This window comes from Lutra lutra, chromosome 5, assembly GCF_902655055.1.
Source record: "Lutra lutra chromosome 5, mLutLut1.2, whole genome shotgun sequence".
In the NCBI taxonomy this organism is placed as follows: domain Eukaryota; kingdom Metazoa; phylum Chordata; class Mammalia; order Carnivora; family Mustelidae; genus Lutra; species Lutra lutra.
Window position 1 is genome coordinate 136,695,751 of NC_062282.1, and position 21,660 is coordinate 136,717,410.

General features: G+C 40.0%; 1 non-coding gene across 1 annotated transcript; it reads left to right on the forward strand.

The window, feature by feature from the left end:
- Window positions 1–403: 403 nt before the first annotated feature.
- LOC125101485 (U2 spliceosomal RNA) lies at window positions 404–594 on the forward strand. Its single transcript, XR_007127881.1, has one exon. It is a non-coding gene; the product is annotated as a U2 spliceosomal RNA (small nuclear RNA).
- Window positions 595–21,660: the final 21,066 nt, after the last annotated feature.

The following is a 21,660-nucleotide window of genomic DNA, read 5'->3' on the forward strand; positions in this document are numbered from 1 at the left end:
TCTGCCTGCTTGTGATCTCTGTCTGTCAAATAAATAAAATCTTTAAAAAATTATATTAAAAATAATTTTTTAAAAAGATTTTATTTTATTTCTTTATTTATTTGACAGAGATCACAAGCAGGCAGAGAGGCAGGCAGAGAGAGAGAGGAAGGGAAGAAGGCTCCCTGCTGAGCAGAGAGCAAGATGGGGGCCTTGATCCCAGGACCCTGGGACCACGACCTGAGCCGGAGGCAGAGGCTTTAACCCACTGAGCCACCCTGGCGCCCTATTTTTAAATATAATTTTTGATTTTTTTATTAACATATAATGTATTATTAGCCCCAGGGGTGCAGGTCCGTGAATTGCCAGATTTATACACTTCACAGCACTCACCATAGTAAAAAAATTATTATTATAACTATGTATCGCTTCCCGGCCTTTTGGCTAAGATCAAAGTGTAGTATCTGTCCTTATCAGTTTAATATCTGATACATCCTCTATCTGAGGACAGTATATTAAATGGATTTTTGAGCGGGGAGATGGAAGAGGAGCTTCCTCTGTCCATTCCACACATTGACCTGGTAGTGCTGTATTTCCAGGAATGGTGCCCGCCCCCCACCCCGGGGAAGTAACCAAGTGTCTAAAATCAGTCTGAGGGGCACCTGGGTGTCTCAGCCCGAGAAGCATCTGGCTTTGACTCAGGTCATGATCCTGGGGTCCTGGGATCAAGCCTTGCATTGGGCAACCTGTTCAGTGAGGGAGTCTGCTTCTCCCCCACTCCCTCCCCCTGCTTGTGCTCTTTCTATCTCTCTCTCTCTGTGGAATAAAGAAATAAAATCTTCTAAAAAAATAATTATTATAACTATGTCCATTTAGTTATTTACAGTAACTGGCTATTATTCTGTCTTCCTAATATCAACCCTCTTTTCTGGACTATACTCAATAGTTAAAGCCCATATTCAAATGAGATTTCCTAAATGTGTGTAGAAAAGAAAACAATCAGGAAACTATAAACGCACTTTACTTAATTTTTAAGGTTAGATTTTTTTAAAGGCTTTATTTATTTAATACTACTTTCTGTTTATTGAGAGTTTTGTTCACTCCTGAACAGTAAGCCTGTGAGTTGCAACCGTACCGCCAGGCATCTCCCTTGGAGGAGGTCCTGCTTCATGGCGAATATCACAGCTGTGACACGGAGACCTCTACTTTTCATCCCGTGAATGAGATTTTCTGAAGGATTTGGTGGGGTTTTTTTGTTTTTGTTTTTGTTTTACAAGTACAGGGTGTTTATGAATTCCTCATGCAAACTTAAAATTTGATAACTTGCATACACAGAAACAGATTGTAAGCACCTTCTGCAAACCCATTTTGGGGAGTTTTCCACACTCTCCAATTCAAATATTGAGACTTCAGCCCAAGGACCATCTTTAGTGATGTGTTATTCATTTGGGTTTCCTAAGCCCTTGAAAACATTCTCCATTTGGTGCTGTGTAATTTCATGAACCACCTATCTGAGTACAATCCTGAATTTCTTCGGTGTGTGGTTTTGATGAGGAGACAGGTTTTTATAGCTCCCATTAAAAAAAAAAAAAAGAAGTCTGAAAGAGGAGGGGTGATGGAAAGTAGCCAGGTGGTTCATCCTGGTTTGTCTGTACATACTGTGAAAAGGACAGCATGGATGAGCTATTTACTATTTGAACTAAGATCACGCAGACAAGATGTACAATCCAAAATAATGAAATTGTCCTAATTAGGGGGCACATTTCATAACATCTCAAAGTAATACCATATAAACTGTGTGTATATTGTAGACAAGAGGATCAATGACTCACCTTTTCCTGAAAGCAGATACCAAATAAAATGAACATTAGTATTAATAACTTTCCATCATTAAAATCTCAAATTGTATACTTGATAATTACCTCATGTATAGATGTATAGACCCCATCTCTTTAAACATACACACATATTCACATAGTTGCATAGACCTACTAATTGTATTTTTCTGCCTTCCAAGACCTGTGCATTTTTAAAATAAATCATTTAAAGCGGTCAAGTGATTGGTATGCTGACTGTATTGACAGAGGGGAAGTTGTATCACTTTTAGAAAATACATCACCTCTCTTTCATACAGTTCTCTTCCTGGAAATTCCAGTTAAACTAAGAGGAAGGAATTTTTTTTATTAAATTTTATTTTTTTATAAACATATAATGTATTTTTATCCCCAGGGGTACAGGTCTGTGAATCGCCAGGTTTACACACTTCACAGCACTCACCATAGCACATACCCTCCCCAATGTCCATAACCCCCCTCTCCCAAACCCCCTCCCCCCAGCAACCCTCAGTTTGTTTTGTGAGATTAAGAGTCTCTTATGGTTTTTCTCCCTTCCGATCCCGTCTTGTTTCATTTATTCTTTTCCTACCCCCCTAACCCCCCACATTGCATCTCCACTTCCTCATATCAGGGAGATCATATGATAGTTGTCTTTCTCTGATTGACTTATTTCACTAAGCCTAATACCCTCTGGTTCCACCCATGTCATCGCAAATGGCAAGATTTCATTTCTTCTGATGGCTGCATAGTATTCCATTGTATATATATACCATATCTTCTTTATCCATTCATCTGTTGATGGACATCTAGGTTCTTTCCATAGTTTGGCTATTGTAGACATTGCTGCTATAAACATTTGGGTGCACGTGCCCCTTCGGATCACTGCGTTTGTATCTTTAGGGTAAATACCCAGTAGTGTAATTGGGTAGTTCTATTTTCAACTTTCTGAGGAACCTCCATGCTGTTTTCCAGAGTGGTTGCACCAGCTTGCATTCCCACCAACAGTGTAGGAGGGTTCCCCTTTCTCCGCATAAGAGGAAGGAATTTAAAATAAATGAAATTTTTACTAAAAGAGCTTTAATTTTAATATGGTCAGCAGTTATAGTGGTAAAGGGAAACCATTAGCATAAGACGTTGCTTTCTGTTCCAATGTTCTTTGAAGTTATTTTTAAATTAAATTTATTATTTTTCCAGGAATTTGCAATTACCTGTAATATAATTTTATCACTTTTTTATTGAGCTATAATTGACATGTCAGATTATACTTGTTTCCAGGTGTACAATGTAATGATTTGATTTTTGTATATATTTCGAAGTGATCACCCCAGTAAGTCTAGTTAACGTCCACGTCATCCCTTATTGTGGCTTCTAAATATGAGGAAGCAAGCTGTTTTGTGTGATTTGAAGTAGGATGGGCACTGTGGGTTAACATCTGGGAGGTACATGATTTAGAAGAAAGAGGACAGCTTCATGGGACAACCTAAGTTTGGGGCCAGCAAAGGTTCTTCATGTGGCTTTATATGGCTCTGGAGCAAGCATATACAATCCTTTGCCTTAGTTTGTTATTCTGAAAAGGTTGCTATTAAGATTACACCCAATACACAAAGCACCCAGTACAGTGGATAGAAGGACTCAGTAGTTAGAACCTGACCTTACTAATTATTGACTGGTTTGTGCTGGACCCTCTGGACTTCTATCACACACAGTGTGCATAAAGTCCGAGTATCCAAAAGCTTATGAATTACAATGTAACTCCTTTCTACAAAGTGCATTTTGAAACACCTCAGTAAAGCAAAACTGTAACTCACAGAATGAAGTTGTGTGCCTTTTGATCTTGTTTTATTTTCACTTATAACAGAAAATAATGGCTTTCATTTTATTTTTTGCCTTTGGAATCCAGCATAATGGCAAAATCAGTAGTCATCTTTACCCATCTCTGTGGATACTGAATTGCCTTTAAAAAAAAAAAAAAAGGTTTATTTATTTGGGAGAGAAAGCACCTGCAGGGAGGGGCAGAGGGAGAGAATCTTTAAGCAGACTCCCTGCTGAGCACAGAGCCCAAGGGGCCCCGGGGCTCAATCTTAGGACCCTGAGAAACACAACCTGAGCTGAAACAGAGTCAAATGCTTAACCAACTTAGTCACCCAGGTACCCAAATTGTCTTAAAGGAAGCCTATTGTCCACTTAGATTTCTTACCTCACACACACACACACACACACACACACACACACACACACACACACAATGTTATAATTGTATATATAAAATGCTTAAAATCAAAACTTTATTTGGCTTAAATGATTGAGCAGAACTTGCAGTGTTGTTGTTTCTAAGTGCTATATTTTCCTGTTGGTAGAGAAATCCAGAGAATTTCTGTGGACTTAGAAATTAGCACAAAATGTGTCCCTCCCCCACCCCCCAAAAGCAGTTCAGAGATCTGTATCTTAGATTATCCCAAGTTTCTACTTAAGACCTATGAACTGTAATGGAGATCAGACTTTTCTATGTGTTTCAGGTTGTCAGCTATAATTAAAATGTCCAGAGCTCTCCAGTTGAATGTAGGTGACAGTGAACCAGTGATCAAAAAATTGTTGTCGGATGAAACAATACCAGTAATTGACATCTGCATTTGCTCAGAACCTCGTAAGGTCCTGGCATGTATCTACGTTTCTATAAATCTTGAGCTTCAAAGAGGCTGGAAATTCTTTTTGTATTGATTTTTCCTGGTTGATTTTGTTGAATAAAGCTAATGTGCCGTTGTTGAGAATGAACATAGAAGGGGCTTTGGAACCATGTGGCATTTGTCTAATTTCCAGGACAATAGACTAATACCTCTGAAAAGAAAATTGATTCAGAATATGATATAGAACACATGCTAGCGTGAATCGCAAAGTCTTGAATTCATCTTGAGCATGAAATGTTAGTACCTCTGAGACTATTCACTGGAAATCCAGAAATGTTGTCTGCTTCTGACACATTTCTTTTTCTTTCAATAAAAATCAGATCTTGCCTGGTGCTAGTGTTAAGCCCTCGGGTAGCTGGAATGAAGCTGCCATCCGGTGAAATTCCACTATTTATCATACCAGCTTCACGGGTGACTTAAATAGTCCACCCCCAACATTTTGACACAATGCAATTATTTTGCTTTAGACAGTCAGCATTTGTTTGAAAAGATTGTTGCTAAAAGTACCATCTTCAGATAAATGTGCTCAGATTTGTATTTTAGATGTATTTCACAGGCACACTTTTATAAATAGGTTGGAAAATAGCTAGATACTGATTTATGGCTGACAGCTAGTTTTAGTGGTATTCAGAATCTCTGCAAGGTTACTTGGACTGGTTCCCTTGAGTCTTTACAGCTCATGAAAACTCCAAACAGTTTTAAAGACAGGAGGAAGAAAAAAATATTTAACGCAGTATGTTCAAGCCTCAGTGGATTATCTTATTCCCGATTTTCCAAACCAGTTTAAGTTTCAAACATTTTTTCAATTTTTTTTTTTTTTTGAGCATTTATAGTGATTGTTTCAGTGTGTTCAGTGAATAACAAAAAGGGCAGTCAGTGCTTACTGTAGCCATGAGAAGGCCCAGGTCCAAGTGCTATCTATACCTTGTGTTTGTCCTTTTTCTTGTTGGTTAAGAACGTGGATTCTGGAGTCTGTCTGTCTTTCGAATGGGCTCTGCAGGAAATGTTGAGCAAGTTCCTAAACTTCTATTGTTTTGGTTTCTTTGTCTGTATAAATGTGGATGCTGATAGTACCTACTTTATGGGGAGGTAGGAGGATTAAGTAAGTTAGTACATTTAACGAATATTCAGGAAATTGAAGAGGGAGACAAACCATGAGAGACTATGGACTCTGAGAAACAAACTGAGGGTTTTGGAGGGAAGGGTGGTGGGGGATGGGTGAGACTGTTGGTGGGTATTATGGAGGGCATGTATTGAATGGAGCACTGGGTGTGGTGCATAAACAATGAATTCTCGAACACTGAAAAGAAATAAAATAAAATGGAAAAAAAAAAAAAGAATTTTGAGGTGTGCCTGTGTGGCTCAGTCAGTTGAGTGACCGATGTGGCTTTGGTTTGGGTCATTATCGCGTGGTCATGGGATGGAGCCCCATGTTGGGCTCCGTGCTAAGTGGGGAGATGCTGCAGTTTCTCTCTCCCTCTCCCTCTGCCCCTCCCCATGTTGGCATGCTCTCTATCTCTCTCTCAAAATAAATGACAAAACTGAAAAAAAAAATTTTAAGTGTTTGCCTTATAAGGGACCCGTGGTAAATATTATCTTCTTTTATATGTGTACATATGTGTGTATGTACATATGGCATATATGGGTATATATGTACGTGTATATACTTATGCATGTATGTGTATACATTTGTGCATAACAATATATAATAGAAATAGACATTGATAAACTTAAAATATCTTCAGTGTTCCTTCTTATGTTTTATTCCTATTCCCATCGTTGGTTATATGAAAATTGCTGTATTACCAAATATGTGTTAAATAACATAAAATACCAAACGAGGCAAGATATCAAAGGCAAAGCTACATGCTTTCAAGGTTTTTCACTTACCCCTTTGCTCTCATTTTATCCTCAAATATCTTTTTACATATTTTGTAAGTCTAGAGGGCATTTACATTGCTGGAAAGATCCATCCAGAATCTTCCAGATGTGTTTACATAATTCATTTCTTTGAGGGATTCCATGTGGATATCAGGTTTGAGCAAAAGACGCAAGGAAGGACTAAACACAACATCTCTGTTCTTTCCCCTTATGAAGAAAGTACTTTCCTTCTATCTGGTAACTCCTGCCTCTTTAATCAGTGCTCCTTAGAGATTCCAATAAATGAATCTTTCTCACCATTCCTTCTCATGCCATGCTGTGTGCCGCAGTCTCCCCAAGGTTCTTGTGTTTCTTTTTGTCCACACTTGCCTCGGAGCTTGGTCACAGTCACGATGTGGGTGACAGGTAAATGGAAGATCAATTCAGGGAAGTCCAGGAGCCCTTTCCTCCCAGGGATGGAAAGCATTCTGGGCTCGCTCCCTGCCTCCAAACCTGAAGATTGACTGTGTGGGTCACTTGACTTTCCCCTGTGAGTGCTCAGCATGGAACAGTATGTACTCTTCCTGTTTGGCGTTTTTCATTTCAAAGATCCAATTATATTCTCTTGAGTATTGCAGTGGGCCTGCTGACCTAATAATTCTTTCATCCCTAATTTCCATCATTATCTCTGCTTGAAGTTCCCTCGCACGCACACCTCGGCCAGAGAATGTGTGTGAAGAACACAGTTCCTGCTCTTGCAGGAGAGGCTCGTATCGTCGAGAGCCGAGTCTCAAGTGTACCGCGACTGTTCTCTCTTCATTTTCTGGGGGCATTTGTCAGGTAGGCTATTTTAGATTTAGATGTGGTCTCACTACTGAAGGAGCATGGCTCCTTGTGCTCTTCAGAAATGCTGAGACCGGCGCAGCCTGGGGGCGGGGGGCGGGGTTTCGGGAAGTTTGTCCCTCAGCGAGCCTCCAGGTTCAGCAGCCCTGAACCTTTTCTCTCCGGCTCTGTTCCTTGGTCACTCTTTGCCATGGCCAATGCCAGTCAGTCGTTTGCAGTGAACTGTTAGATCTCGAGAAACAGACAATTCCTTTTTCTTGGGGATTCAGCAAATGAGAACAGGTGTCAGTTTTTGCGATGATGTTTGAAAGGAAACTTTTCCAGACTCCGTTCCTTGGAGGCATAGTGCTGGTAAAATAAAGAGAATATTAGACTACTACTAAGAATGACTATTATTAGTAGCTACCATTGTTGAGAGTCTGCTGTGTGCCAGACACCATAACAGGTGTTTTAGGTATCACAGGTCTGTTGAGCTACAAAATAGTATGGTAGGGCTGCAAGGTAGGTGGTATTTCTCCCACTTTACCTTAGGTGGGCTGAAGCTCAGGAGGAGGGAGATTCTTGCTCAGCATGGCAGACTACTCAAGAGAGAGGTAATGTCACCTCCTGATGATTAAATCCTCTCCTCTCCCTGCCAAGAATCTTAGCTGCAGAGATGCTCCTTTGCATTTGGAATTTCTGGTACATTTTGTTTTGGTGAGGAACTGGCCCCTGATGGAGATGCCAAAGGACGTGTCAGCCCCCTGTGAGATAGTGTGAAACTCTCTGTGTCTCAGCTGGCCTGCGTCGTCTGTGCATGTGCAGTCCAATGGGAAAACATCAGGTGTTTGCCAGGCAAGGCCAGTGGGGCTCCCTGCCTTCTCCACCATCTGTTCATCGGGGGCCTCGTGTACTTTTTTCTTTAAGTAGTAAAATATACATGACATAATAGTCATCATTTTAACCATTTGTAAGTGTACAATTCTATGACATTAAATACAGTGGTGTGTAACCATCCTATATGCAGAACTTTTTCATCTTCCTTAAAAAAATGCTGTACCCATTAAACAGCAACTCCCACTTTCCCCTCCTCCAGCCATACCCCACTCCCGTGTTCCCGTGTTCTTCCTCCGTGAATTTGCCCATCCTCAGTATTTCATATACATGGACTCACACACCATTTGTCCTTTTGTCTGCCTTATTTCACTAAGCATGCATTCAAGGTCCGTCCATATTCTAGCATATATAAAAATTCAATTCCTTTTTATGACTGAATAATATCCGCCTGTATGTATGTATCACAATTGATTTATCCATTCATCTGTTGATGGGCCTGGGTTGTTTTTTGGGAGGAAGTCATTGGATAATTTCTTTTCCCAAGTCCTTAGGGAACCCACCGCCCATGCTGCATACCCAAGGTTTTCTTCTGGAGAGTATAGAGTGGTTCATGGTGTCTTAGTCAGTTTGGGCTGCTGTTGCAAAATACCATAGACAGACAGTATTTCTCACAGTTCTGGAGGCGGGAAGTCTGTCGGGGTCTGGTGAGAGCTTTCTTCTGAGTTGGAAGCTGCTGACTTCTCATATCCTCACAGGATAGAGAGCAGAGAAAGGAAGTAAGAGCTCTTGTGTCTCTTCTTATAGGGACATTAATCCTACTCATGAGGACTTCACCTTCATGACCTAATTATGTCCCAAAGACCCATCTCCTAAAACCATAACACTGGGGCTTAGGATTTCAACGTATGATTTTGGGGAGAGGCCACGAACACTCAGTTGATAACAGTGAGCTCCTTCAGGATAGACCATATAAACACTGACAGTTTAAAATTGGTTTCTACCAAATATTTATTGAGCCCCAAGAAGAGGTCTGTTGCTGTATGTGTCAAGAGGGGAGGTCCATTAGCAAATAATGGAGTTCACTACCTCCTAGGGAAAGTCACCCCAGGGCTCACCCAGGCACATCTTTACACTCCTTCACTCTCCCAGTCACCATCCCCACTACAGACACACACTCTTCTGTCCCTCCTAGATCCTGTCCCAAACAGGTAAGTAACCATGAAAACATATATCCAAATGCATAATAGAGAAGAGTGGATGGAAGGTACGAGGAGGGCAAGATGTCTGTTCTTTTGAGTGGTCAGGCAGGCCTTGGAGAAGAGATGGAATTTGAGCCAGATCATAGAAGGTGGGCATGACTTGTGTAGGCATAAAAGATAGAGGGTAAGGGTCTATCACACTGAAGGAACCACTTGAACAAAGCCTCAGTGGCGAGTGTGGTGGGATTTCTGGGGGAGGGTTTTTGTTGGAGAGGGGAAATATGGAGGTGTAAATGGAGGAAAAGATAGATGATAGAGAGCTTGTAATTCTAGACTGAGGACCTTGAACTTTACCTGGCTTGCAGTGGGGAGCTCTGGGATAGATAAATGGCACCATCAATCTGATAAAAAGTCTATAAGCCAGTAACATGCTTTAATTAAGGGGTGGTATGTGCAAGGGCCACTGGCACTTGGGCTAGAAAGGTGAAAGTATCATTCAGGATGGAACCTGGTGAATATGAATGTTTGAGGATTAGGACGAAGGGGTGGGAAAAGAAGACAGAAAACAAAGATCTAAGGAAGGATGTTTAAGAGTGTGATCTTAGAAGTAGGCAAGGGGAGTTTCCCCAAGAGCCTGGTTATTGTTATGAGTTGCCCTAAAAACCTGAAGGGGAAGCATGTGATATTGCTGTTGGTTTAACAAGTGGAAGCACGTGGATGGACACAGCAGGTAGGGCCTTAGTGGACTGGGTTGGAGGGAATAGAAGCCGATGGACAATGGGGTGAAGAAGGGGTCTTGCGGCCATGAAGATGCTGAGTGAAGAGCATGCTTTCCAAGGACATCATGATGAAGAAGAGACGTGAGTATGGTAGTGGACTGGAGAGGACAATATGCTTAAGAGATCTACTATTATTATTGTTCTTGGTTGTTGTTGTTAGAAGAAAGGGCAACTGAACCATGTTTTACATTGGCGGGAAAGAACTAGAGGAAATGGTGGTTTAGGAACACGGATCTGACAATGAAATGCATACTGGACTGAAGTTTGGAGGTGCCCAGATGACAGGGAGCTGCTGCAGGCAGCCCGGAGAGCTGTTGGAGAATGACAGCCTAGACAGAAATCGAACAAAAGGATAGAGTTCTCAGGGAGGCTTCTGTAGAAGAAGGAACAGGACTTGGTTTTGGATTAAAAGCTGAAAAATAAACATCCAAGAAGTTGCCCAACTTGGCTTGGGTGATGTGGTGCATCTGACATGCTGGGCCCATTTCCACCAGACTCCCTAAAACAGCTCAGGCTCACTATCACACATGTGTCCCGCGCCTCTGACAGTGACCCTGAAGAAACGTCAGGCTTGGGGTTTCTCTTTGAACTGTGATCTTTTGTATTAGGACCCGTGTTATGTGATCTTCCCAAGCTAATTGCTCTGATTACCGTGCTTGTCCTCTGCCATCTTTCTTCCCATGAGTGTGCAGCCACTGTAAAGAGGCTGAGTCATTAGGGGAAGAAAGAGACACACAAGACCACATCCACAGGGGCTCAGTGACCTGTCGGTCTGGGAGCCTTGGGCAACCGTACAAGGTACCTGTTCACATCATCATTTTGTTGTCAAAGCTGCCCTTTTTGCTTTCTTCCTTTTGCTTCCTGCTTCAAACTTATTTTTGGAGCATTTTAGTGACCTTGACCATGAAATGAAATGATGATGCCACTTCTCAAGGGAAATGTGTTTAAGATGTGCTGGTTCATGAAAGAGAATCATCAGTCAGAATTCCCCAAGGGCTTAACCTTCATCTGCTTTTCAAAGAGAAAAGCTGCTTTCTTCCACTCACACAGAGAGCTCCCGCAGCTCCATCTCCCTCTCCTCCTCTGTCGCTTGCCTGCTTGCCCGAGTAAGGGTAGGTTTCCCGCCCCCCCCCCCCCACTCTTTGGAGACTTGTGACATGGCTGTAATAGTGATTTTGATGGCAATAGTGGTTTTTATTCTTTCTCTGTGATTCTTTCTGTAAGTGGAAGTGGGGGAAAGAATCATGTGTGTCTGTTTTCTGACAGCAGAGCCACGTGAGTCTCTCCTTGTGCCCCCCCCCCACTCCCCAACCCTCCATGGATTGGGAGTCATTTTTTTTTTAAAGTAGACTCCACGCCCAATATTGGGGATCAGGAGACGGATGTTCTACTGACTGAGCCAGCCAGGTGCCCCAGGTGTCATCTTTCTTATTGCTTATAATTGCAGTCTTACTTCATGGGTATTTGAAACTCTTCCTGAATAGTCATTCAAGGTGTCCTGAAAGGAAATGAGAGGAGCCTTCTGGCACACCTGGATAAAGGGAGCACAGATGTAGCACACATGGAGGGGAGCAGGAGAAGGCTGCATGCTGGGACTCCAGGGCTGGGGTAACAATGTGGGAACCTGAGTGGGCTGAAGCAGAGAGGACTGTCTGCGATGGGCTCGGCTCCGTGCCCGGGAGCCGGCAGGGTCTCAACCAGTTTCCATTGGCTGTCAGTCTTCATGTGAGTGGGCATTTTGCTGTGCTTGCTCTATGTCGTCTCATTTGCAGTCTGCCCAGAAGTCATTTAGGGCCATGACTTGGGCTTACAAATTTAGCTCCCCGATTCTTTGGACACCCAATGCAGATGCTTCCCAGGGATGCCTTAAGGACAACTCTCGGGCCCAGCAGAGTCCCGGATCCCTTGTGTGCTGGTGGAAAGGGGCTTCAGGGCTTCCAGTGGAGAGTGTTGATTGTTTCAGTACATGTCTATGGGCAATGGGTGCCGCTGTTACCTTCTGGAACACACATGGAAGTGCTGCTCTTAACCACTCCAGTTAATGTCTACAATGTTTTTCTTTCATTCTGGGTGAATCCTACCTAGTACAAGTGTGCTAACATTTCTGGCAAAATTGCTGTTCCTTCCTCTCTGTTTCTACCTCTTCTTCCCTTATTGTATATTATTATACTATATATTATACTATATTATATACATATATAATTGTGTATATACAATTACACATATAATTATATATATACTATATAATTATAATTATATAGTATAATTATATATAATTGTATATATATTATTTATATTATATATATTATATATACACAATAATACGTATATTATTGCGTATATACAATTACACGTATAATTATAATTATACAATACAATTATATTATATATACACAATTACATATATAATTGTGTATATCAATATAATATTGTATGTTATATATACACACATCATTACATACATATTATATATTTATATATTTATATGCATATATCTATTATATTACATATATCACACACACGTCACACATACACACCACACATATATTACACACATACATATATGACACACATGTATATGTGCACATGCACATATTGTATATATTACATAAATGTATACATATATGTATATATTATATATTGCATATATATTCTACACACACACACACACACACGTACTACTTCTGATAAATTTTAAAGGACTGCATTCTTATTCGCTAAAGGAAAGAACCCAAATTAGTTATCTCGTTTGAAAAACCATGTTTTGGTTGAATTGACACACATAAATCTCCATCTTTTAAGTACTTATTTAATTAAATAGTTTTTCCATTGCATGGGAAAAGCTGAAGCACAGCCCATAAGGGCCCCTTATCTGTGGTTCATGGTACAGATATGCAAATGTTTTCAAGTGTAATAACTTTTGAAGATGTTAGATTTCATGAAATATATTATTCTTGCTTCCATCTACTAAGACACAGAAAGATGTTTCATAAATTGATGTATTTGTATGTCTAATCTCAGTCTCAAATTTATGAGATTTTGCTATTTGAAGAAATAAGGCAAGACCATAAAAGCAATTCTTATTGAGAGTTTGGAATTCAGTAATTTTGAGAGATTTAAAAGAAGTTTGGAAAAATACGTAGCCAGTTTTTCATGCTGACTTTAAGTGAGAGTTGAATTTACTTTCCTATTACAATTTTTTGAGTGGGTGACATTAGAAAAGACTAATTTTTTTAAATAGAATTGATGCTTCAGAAAATTCCTTCTTCCTTTTGAAATTCTAGGAAGATAATTTCTTTCTAAAGCATTGAGTACTAGCCTCTCTTAGGATAGATTCTTTTTCCAAAAGCAAGTTCCATATGATTCAGGAAAAATTTTTTTTTTGAGACTTGGGGGTGCCTGGGTGGCGTAGGTGGTTAAAGTATCAGACTCTTGATCTCAACTCAGGTCTTGATCTCAGGGTGCTGAGTTCAAGCCTCACATTTGGTGCCACACTGGGTGTGGAGCCTACTTAAAAAAAAAAAAAAAATGTATATATTATCTTGGGTGAGGTGGGTAGATCTCACCATGGGAGAAGCTGATACATGCTAGCTTTCTCTGTTTCTCCCACTCTCTCGGAATAACCAAATGTCTCCGAAGAATAACCATGATAAAAATAACACAAAGCTTCCAAACAGCACGTACTATAAGAACACTAGCAAATGTGGTAATTTAGTTTATGTTGGCAGCATGAAGGTAACGGAGCTGTGATGACTGACAGTTCTTGTGGGATATCAGTAAAATTCATTATCTGTGGGACATTTCCTGTGCTGTACATAGTTTTACTATGAACTGATGCTGCATGGGCAGGCATGTGGGGGAGAATGTAGCAGCAATTTAGAAAGGGAAATGGGCTGGGATGATAGCCTGGCTGAAAGTAAGGACGTTCCTATGTTGAAATCAGTGCAATTAAAAGGATTTAACAGCCAGATTATCAAGGCAGTCACTGAAGGGCTTAATAATTGCCCTCAACATTTCTTCTGTGTGGTGATTTGAATGGGAAGGATGATGTAAGAATCACAGTCCCCTGAACAAGGTACTTTGGGTTCCCCAACTCTACAGTAGCTAGGTAATTCAAGACCAAGCATTTAGAATAGTACAACCAGGTGGCAAAGGTTTAAGAGTTGGGGACCATGATTAGAGAGCTGATAGCAATTATGAGAACATTTGCTTCTGTCCACTGTGGGTCCTTATAACTCTAGGGTATTTCTCTGAGGTGCTAAGGTTTTATTGCAAATTTCTAGTCAATTTGAAATCTAGGGTCTTAGTATTAAAGGTATTGAATTTGTTAGGCGATTCTGAAAGTAGGTGGTTGACTACACCTGTATTGCAGTAATTAAAATTATATTCTGTAACCTCAAAGTGGCATGGTGGAAAGGAATAAGCTTTGGGTTTGGAGTCCGATGATGTAATTTTCCAGACCTGGACTTCCTACTTCAAACTCTCTATATGGGGGACAAATCATGTAGCCTCCATATGCCTTAGTTAATTTTTCTATAAAATGACAATGTTCCCAATGACTCCTACCTTCTTTAGGTGAGAGTGTGAGAATCAAGATTTGCTGCACTTGAGTTTTGAAATAACAACAATAAATGAAAGTGAGATTTCTTTCCTTGCATTTTCCTTGACTGTTTTGTTTTTGTCCTTTCATCCTTGGTTTTGATGATTTGTGTCCTTCGCCAAAGAGGTGTCACTGATCTAATCCATCTTAGCTCCTTTATCGGAAGTGTACATAATACATTCAAAAATGAATGACTTGTATTATTGTCTACATCTTAGAAGTTCTGAAGCCTGTAATTTTAACTTCTAGAAATATTCAGAAGAAAATAACTGGTGATTTAATAACATTGTGAAATTTGATTTGCGTATTAATAGTTTATATTTTACCTCTAAACTTTAGAAGTACTTAGAGTCTAATTTTTTTTTTTTGAAAGATTTCATTTACTTATTTGACAGAGAGAGACAGCAAGAGAGGGAACACAGGCAGGGGGAGTGGGAGAGGGAGAAGCAGGCTTCCCACCAAGCAGGGAGCCCAATGCAGGGCTTGACCTCAGGACCCTGGGATCATGACCTGAGCTGAAGACAGACGCTTAATGACTGAGCCACCTAGGTGCCCCACTTAGAGTCTAATTTATGTACACTACCTGTACTATCATGGAGCAAAAAAATGACATGACTCATGTGGTTTGCTTAGAAATGGAGAACACGTACATTTTACGATTTTTTTCCTTCTCTTGGATATTTTGGGGTGGATGGAACACTGTCTGAGGATTTGGCCTGGAGCATGTTAAGGAAAATTATAATTTCAAAGCTCTGGCTGGTTCTTCCCCTGTTAAGGATGGAAATTCAGGCTGAGTTATTTAGAAAAACCGGACAGTGGCTTTTTTGGGTTATGAAAGTCATGCTCCCCCACCCCCACCACCACCACCACCGTGACCTTACTTAGAAGAAGGCCCTTGATAGAAAAGCACTTAACTGTTCTGTCAAATTTTGGTGTTCTTCCGCTGTGATGTATGCCCTGAAACTAAGGTGTGTGGAGTTTCAGCAACTGGATGATATCTATGGAGTAAAGCAGGAGAAATTCTCACGTGTGGAGACAGCCAAATAAATTTTAAGTATGTTAAGATCTTGTTAAGATCTGGGTGGCTCATTCGGTTGGGTTGCTGACTCTTTTTTTCCAGTTCAGGTCATGATCTCATAGTCCTGGGGGTGGAGCCTGCATCAGGTTCTGTGCTCAGTGGGGCTTCTCTTGAAGATTCTTTCTGTCCCTCGCCCTCTGCCCCTCATCCTGCTCCTACATGCTCTCTCTCAAATAAATAAATAAAATCTTTAAAAAAATTAAGAATGTTAGAATCTTGTTTTATGCTGTGTTGTCATTTCCCCTCTGTTATTCCCAAACCCTTGGGAGGAATCTGTTAAATCCTGCAGCCTTCTGTTAGTGGTGCTTTAGGGAGTGACCAAAGGGGAACTGTTAATTACATCAGGCAGGATGCAGGATTTCCAACCATGTAGGGGGCAGGGCCTGGATATTAAACTGCATGTTAAAGAAGAATGTAAACCCAGAAGAGTAGCCTAGGGCACACTGAGATTATACTGGTGTTATAGAAAAAATTGTGAAGTACTTGTAACCAGGCACAAAAACTACTGGGTGATATAGAGGTTTGGCTTTCAGAATAAAGCAACTGTTCCCTGATCAGGGAGATACAAGTTCTCTCAAGTAAGTGGGATGTAATTGATGCCTCCCCCCGAGATAATTCCAAATATTACATTTTATTGCCTTGGATATTGACCTTTTTGCATCTATTAGCAAAATTCATTTCAGCATTGCCCATATAGGAAATCCTTCAGACACTCATTAGAATTCTTTTTGACATCTTACAGATTCTCTCACTAATGAGTTAAATAAAATCTTGACATGTAATTCATTAGGAATTTGTATGAAAATCATGATTTTACCTATTTATTTATTTTTAAAAGATTCTATTTATTTATTTGACAGAGAGATCACAAGTAGGCAGAGAGGCAGGCAGAGAGAGAGAGGGGGAAGCAGGCTCCCCGCTGAGCAGGGAGCCCGATGTGGGGCTCGGTCCCAGGACTCTGAGATCATGACCTGAGCTGAAGGAAGAGGCTTAAGCCACTGAGCCACCCAGGCGCCCCTGTGATTTTACCTATTTAAAAACTATCTTTTAACCTGAGTTTCTTCAGTGCTGATGGGATCATGCTGATTTTTCAAATGACTGAGTTCCTGACCCCTTCTTTTCTTTCCTAAAGATTTTATTCATTTATTTATTTATGATAGAGAGCAACTGAGAGAGCAAGAGCCTGGCGGAAGCGTTGAGGGAAAAGCAGACTACCACTGAGCAGGAAGCCTGATGTGGGGCTCGATCCCAGGACACAGGGATTGTGACCTAAGCTGAAGGCAGACCCTTAACTGACTGAGCCACCTGGGTGTCCCCCTTCTTTTCTTCAGTACCACATAACCATCTTGTGGGAGATATTGAATGATTTCTGCCTCTAACTCTCACTCATGGACACTGACTGTATCCTCACTTCTCACACTTCAGACAGAAAGACAAAGGAACAAGGATTAGCTGCCTGAGGGCCCACTCTGAGAAGTAGCATGCTCAGAAAAAAATGATTAGTGCACCTAGGTCTGTGGGCACACAAAAATATAGTATCCCTGATTTTCACTTTCTCACTCTATTTTACAAAGTTATTGCATATGGGGAATGGCATAGGCTGAATTGTTAAAATTATAAATGAATCATAATACATGATAGCTATAATGATCGTAACTGATATAAAATTTCAATCAGTCATAAAATCAAGCAGTTAAAAGAATAGAGGATTCAGGAACATAGTTTAAAATTGATGTGTTTGTGGAACCAGGGTGATTTCCTCTTGGATTCATAGTTTCCAATCAGAGATATTAAGTCTTTCCCTATTTCCAACTGTTTGATTTAACGTTATGTTATCCAGAGATCGAGGCATTTGGAACATATAACTTCCTTGCAGAGGGAGATAAGAGGTCAGATGCTATGATCATTTTTGCTCAAGAATGTTAATTTCTTATTAAGATGAATGAAGTCTCCTCTTAGCATGGCTAGCATAATAATACTTTTTGTCTTTCATTTGTGGCTTGTAAAGAAATTGATTCGTATCGTGCTCCTCAGAAAATACTGGCTTCTCGGATTGGTATTTAACTATTTCAAATGTGACTACAAGATTTTCCCAATATAACTTCTGTTAATCCATACTGATTTCACAATCTTTTAAAAACTCTTTTTTTTTATTATTGAGGTAGAGCTGCCATACAATGTTTTTAGTTTCAGTGTACAACATTGTGATTTGACAATTCTATATATTACTCAATGCTCATTACAGTTAAGTGTGGTCACCATCTCTCAACGTGGTAATACAACAGTATTACAATATTATCGACTGTATTTCCCATGCTGTACTTTTCATCCCTGAGACTTATTTATCTTATAACTGGGAGTTTGTACCTCGTAATCCCCTTCAACTTTTCACCCATCCCTCTACACCCTTCCCCTCTGGTGACCAATAGTCGTCTGTATCTGAGTCTCTTTCTGTTTTGTTTATTTGTTTTTTTAGATTTGGCATATGAATAAAATCATATGGCATTTGTCTTTCTGTCTAACTTATTTTACTTAGCATAGTACACTCCAGATCCATACATGTTGCAAATGGCAAGATTTCATTCTTTTTGGGGGGCTGAGTATTATTCTCTCTATATAACAATTTTTTAAACAGTTTTTAAATTTTTAACTATTTATCTATCGATGGACAGTTAGGTTGTTTTCGTATCTTGGTTACCGTAAATAATGCTGCAATAAACAAAAGGGTACAAATATTTTTTGAATTGGGGTTTTCATTTTCTGTGGGTAAGTACTCAACAGAGGAATTACTGGATTTTATGATAGTTCTATTTTTTTTTAAAGATTTTATTTATTTATTTGACAGAGAGATCACAAGTAGGCAGAGAGGCAGGCAGAGAGAGAGGGGGAAGCAGGCTCCCCGCTGAGCAGAGAGCCCGATGTGGGGCTCGACCCCAAGACCTTGAGATCATGACCTGAGCTGAAGGAAGAGGCTTAACCCACTGAGCCACCCAGGCGCCCCATACTGTTTTCTGAGGAGCCTCCATACTGTTTCCCACAGTGGCTGTACCATTCTCACCAACGGTGCATGAGGGTTCTTTTTCTCACATCCTTACCAACCCTTGTTATTTCTTGTCTTTTTGATACTAGCCATTGTGACAGGTGTGAGGTGAGATCTCTTTGTGGGTTTGATTTGCATTTCCCTGAGTGTGGGTGGTGTTGAGCATCTTTCCATGCTATCTTACAGTCATTTAATTTTCATCAAGGCCTTCCGTTTTTCTGTTTTCTGTTAAACTCATCATTAAAGTATGCTTACTCTGTAATTTCCTTCTCTGACAATGTAAACTCTGGCATGTTAACTTTGTTCTTTTTTATTATCAAAACAATATAAATTATTGTAGAAAACTTAGCAAATACAGGGGTGCCTGACTGGCTCAGTGGGTAGAACATGTGATTTTTTAATCTCAGGGTTGTAAGTTCAAGCCCCATGTTGGGCATGGAACTTATGTAAAAAAAAAAAAAAATGTAGAAAATACAGGTAAAGAAGTGAATTCTCTTTCATGGCTCTATCCCTCAGAAATGAGAACAATGAATGCCTCAGGTCTGTCATTTCAATATTTTTCTATGGATAATTGTGGATTTTATTTTATGCATACATACATATTTAACAACACATAATCTTGCTGTCAAAAATATTCCTTTTTCACCAAAATGAAATAAATAAATTCTTCCCATGTTGATAATAAATGTTCTGGAGCACATATTCTTTTTTTTTTTTTTTTTTTTTTTTTAAGATTTTATTTATTTATTTGACAGAGAGAGATCACAAGTAGATGGAGAGGCAGGCAGAGAGAGAGAGAGAGGGAAGCAGGCTTCCTGCTGAGCAGAGAGCCCGATGCGGGACTCGATCCCAGGACCCTGAGATCATGACCCGAGCCGAAGGCAGCGGCCTAACCCAGTGAGCCACCCAGGCGCCCCTGGAGCACATATTCTTAACCGTGGGCTCTGGAGTCTGACAACAACTGAAATCCCTCTTCTGGTTGTGTGTACTTGGGAAATTTCTTACTTTTACTAAGCCCCAATAATTTCATCTATAAAATGGATGTAACATTCACTACCCCCTTCTTGGGTATATTGTGATGATTAAATAAAATAGTACTTACACAACATCCAACATATAAGAGCATCACATAAACGATAACTATTATAATTTCCCTATCATCCAAGATGACTGTATTTTTGTCTGGTCTTACAAGTTGCATTAAAAGAGTGAGCTGGGGTTGAGGTAACAGGGCCAGGGGAGATGGACTGTTTTCCTTGAATTGTCTTTAGAGATCATTGGTATGTTTGATAATCTGGTGCTCTAACGGGAAAACCATGTGTAGTTTTCTTGATGACCTTATGCTTGGTTAATGGGTTCTGATCCATTTACCTGCAGAGTTAAGGGTTACAGAGTGGTTGTTTATAACGGAAGGTGAGCTACAGTGTCTGTTATTGGATCAGACTCTTAACTCTAGCCTTCAGGAGACAACCAAACTTTTGTGGTTGACAGCTGTGGAAATTTAATTTTGGTGGAACAGGGCCATTAATGATTAGCAAAAGCACTATATGCTTGAGTTCATCTTAACAGCTCAGCTCCTAGTGGGTTTCTGGAGATGCAGAAGTCACGGCAAATTAAATCACATCTAATTCAAAGCAATATTTATTGCAAACTGGTCACTGACTCTAAATCCCATGCCATTTTTCTATTTCAGCAAAGAGATGTTTAAGCGTGGCAGGTAGCAAATTTCTGGAATGTGATCAGTTTTTTGGTCATAAAACCAGATTAGTCCTTTGATTATATACCACTATGACTTAATAGCCCCTTTAAATAAAGATTATTTTATGGTTATTTATTTGTTTTCTCTCTAGGCCTCCATTTATGATAACCTTATAGTGATGTGAAAGTTGGAATTTGTTTTGGTTAAGGGATAGAGTATATTACTTTTTGGTCTTAATTAAATCTGCCAATTCACTGTGTTTTAATGAAACACTGGTAACTTCCCTTTTAAATATATAATTTTTTTTTTAACATGAGCAGCACTCCCAGCATGGAACCCATCAAATATTAATTTTTGACCATGCCTTTTCTCATCCCCACCTTTTTAAAAGTAAAGATACTACTAATTTAAGGAAAATGGTGTTTTAAGTTAGTGAAATTGTCATAAATAGTATAAAGCAAAAGGGTTAGAAGAAAAATACCTACTGGAAAGACAGAGCTCAGAGGGCTAAATGAGTACTCAAGTTCACATATCTGGTGGATGGGAGACCTCAGCTTGGCTTTTTATCCTCAGGTTTATGCTCTTTCTGTCTTTCTTTCTTTTAAAGATTTTATTTACTTATTTGACAAAGAGAGAGATTACAAGTAGGCAGAGAGGCAGGCAGGGGCGGGTGGGAAGCAGGCTCCCTGCTGAGCAGAGAGCCAAATTCGGGGCTCAATCCCAGGATCCTGGGATCATGACCTGAGCCAAGGGCAGAGGCTTAACCCACTGAGACACCCAGGTTGCCCCTATGCTCTTTCTGTGGTACGGAAGAGCCTCTTCTATCCATGTCCTAGAAGTGAACACACAATTACCAGAAATGCTATATACATATTGGGGATGAAGCTTACTGTTCTTTCAGTTCTCTTTGAAATCAACATTGTGGAGTATAATGTAGACTATAATCCACATCAGTCCAAAATATTTTTTCTTATCTTTTAAACAAATTAAGAATGAATTCTGGGGACAACTTGGGTGGGTTGTGTCTCTTAAGGAGTCTAGTAAATGTGAACAAATCTTCATTGTGATTGAGCAACTCGGGGTGCTGGTTGTTCCCCTGATGGTTTACCCAGGACAGAATCTGAATAATTGAAGGTCTTTTTTTTTTTTTTTTAATAAAGACTTTATTTATTTATATGCTTGAGAGAGAGTGAGAGTGAGGGCGCACGAGAGAACAGAGGCAGGAAGGGCCAGAGGGAGAGGGAGAAG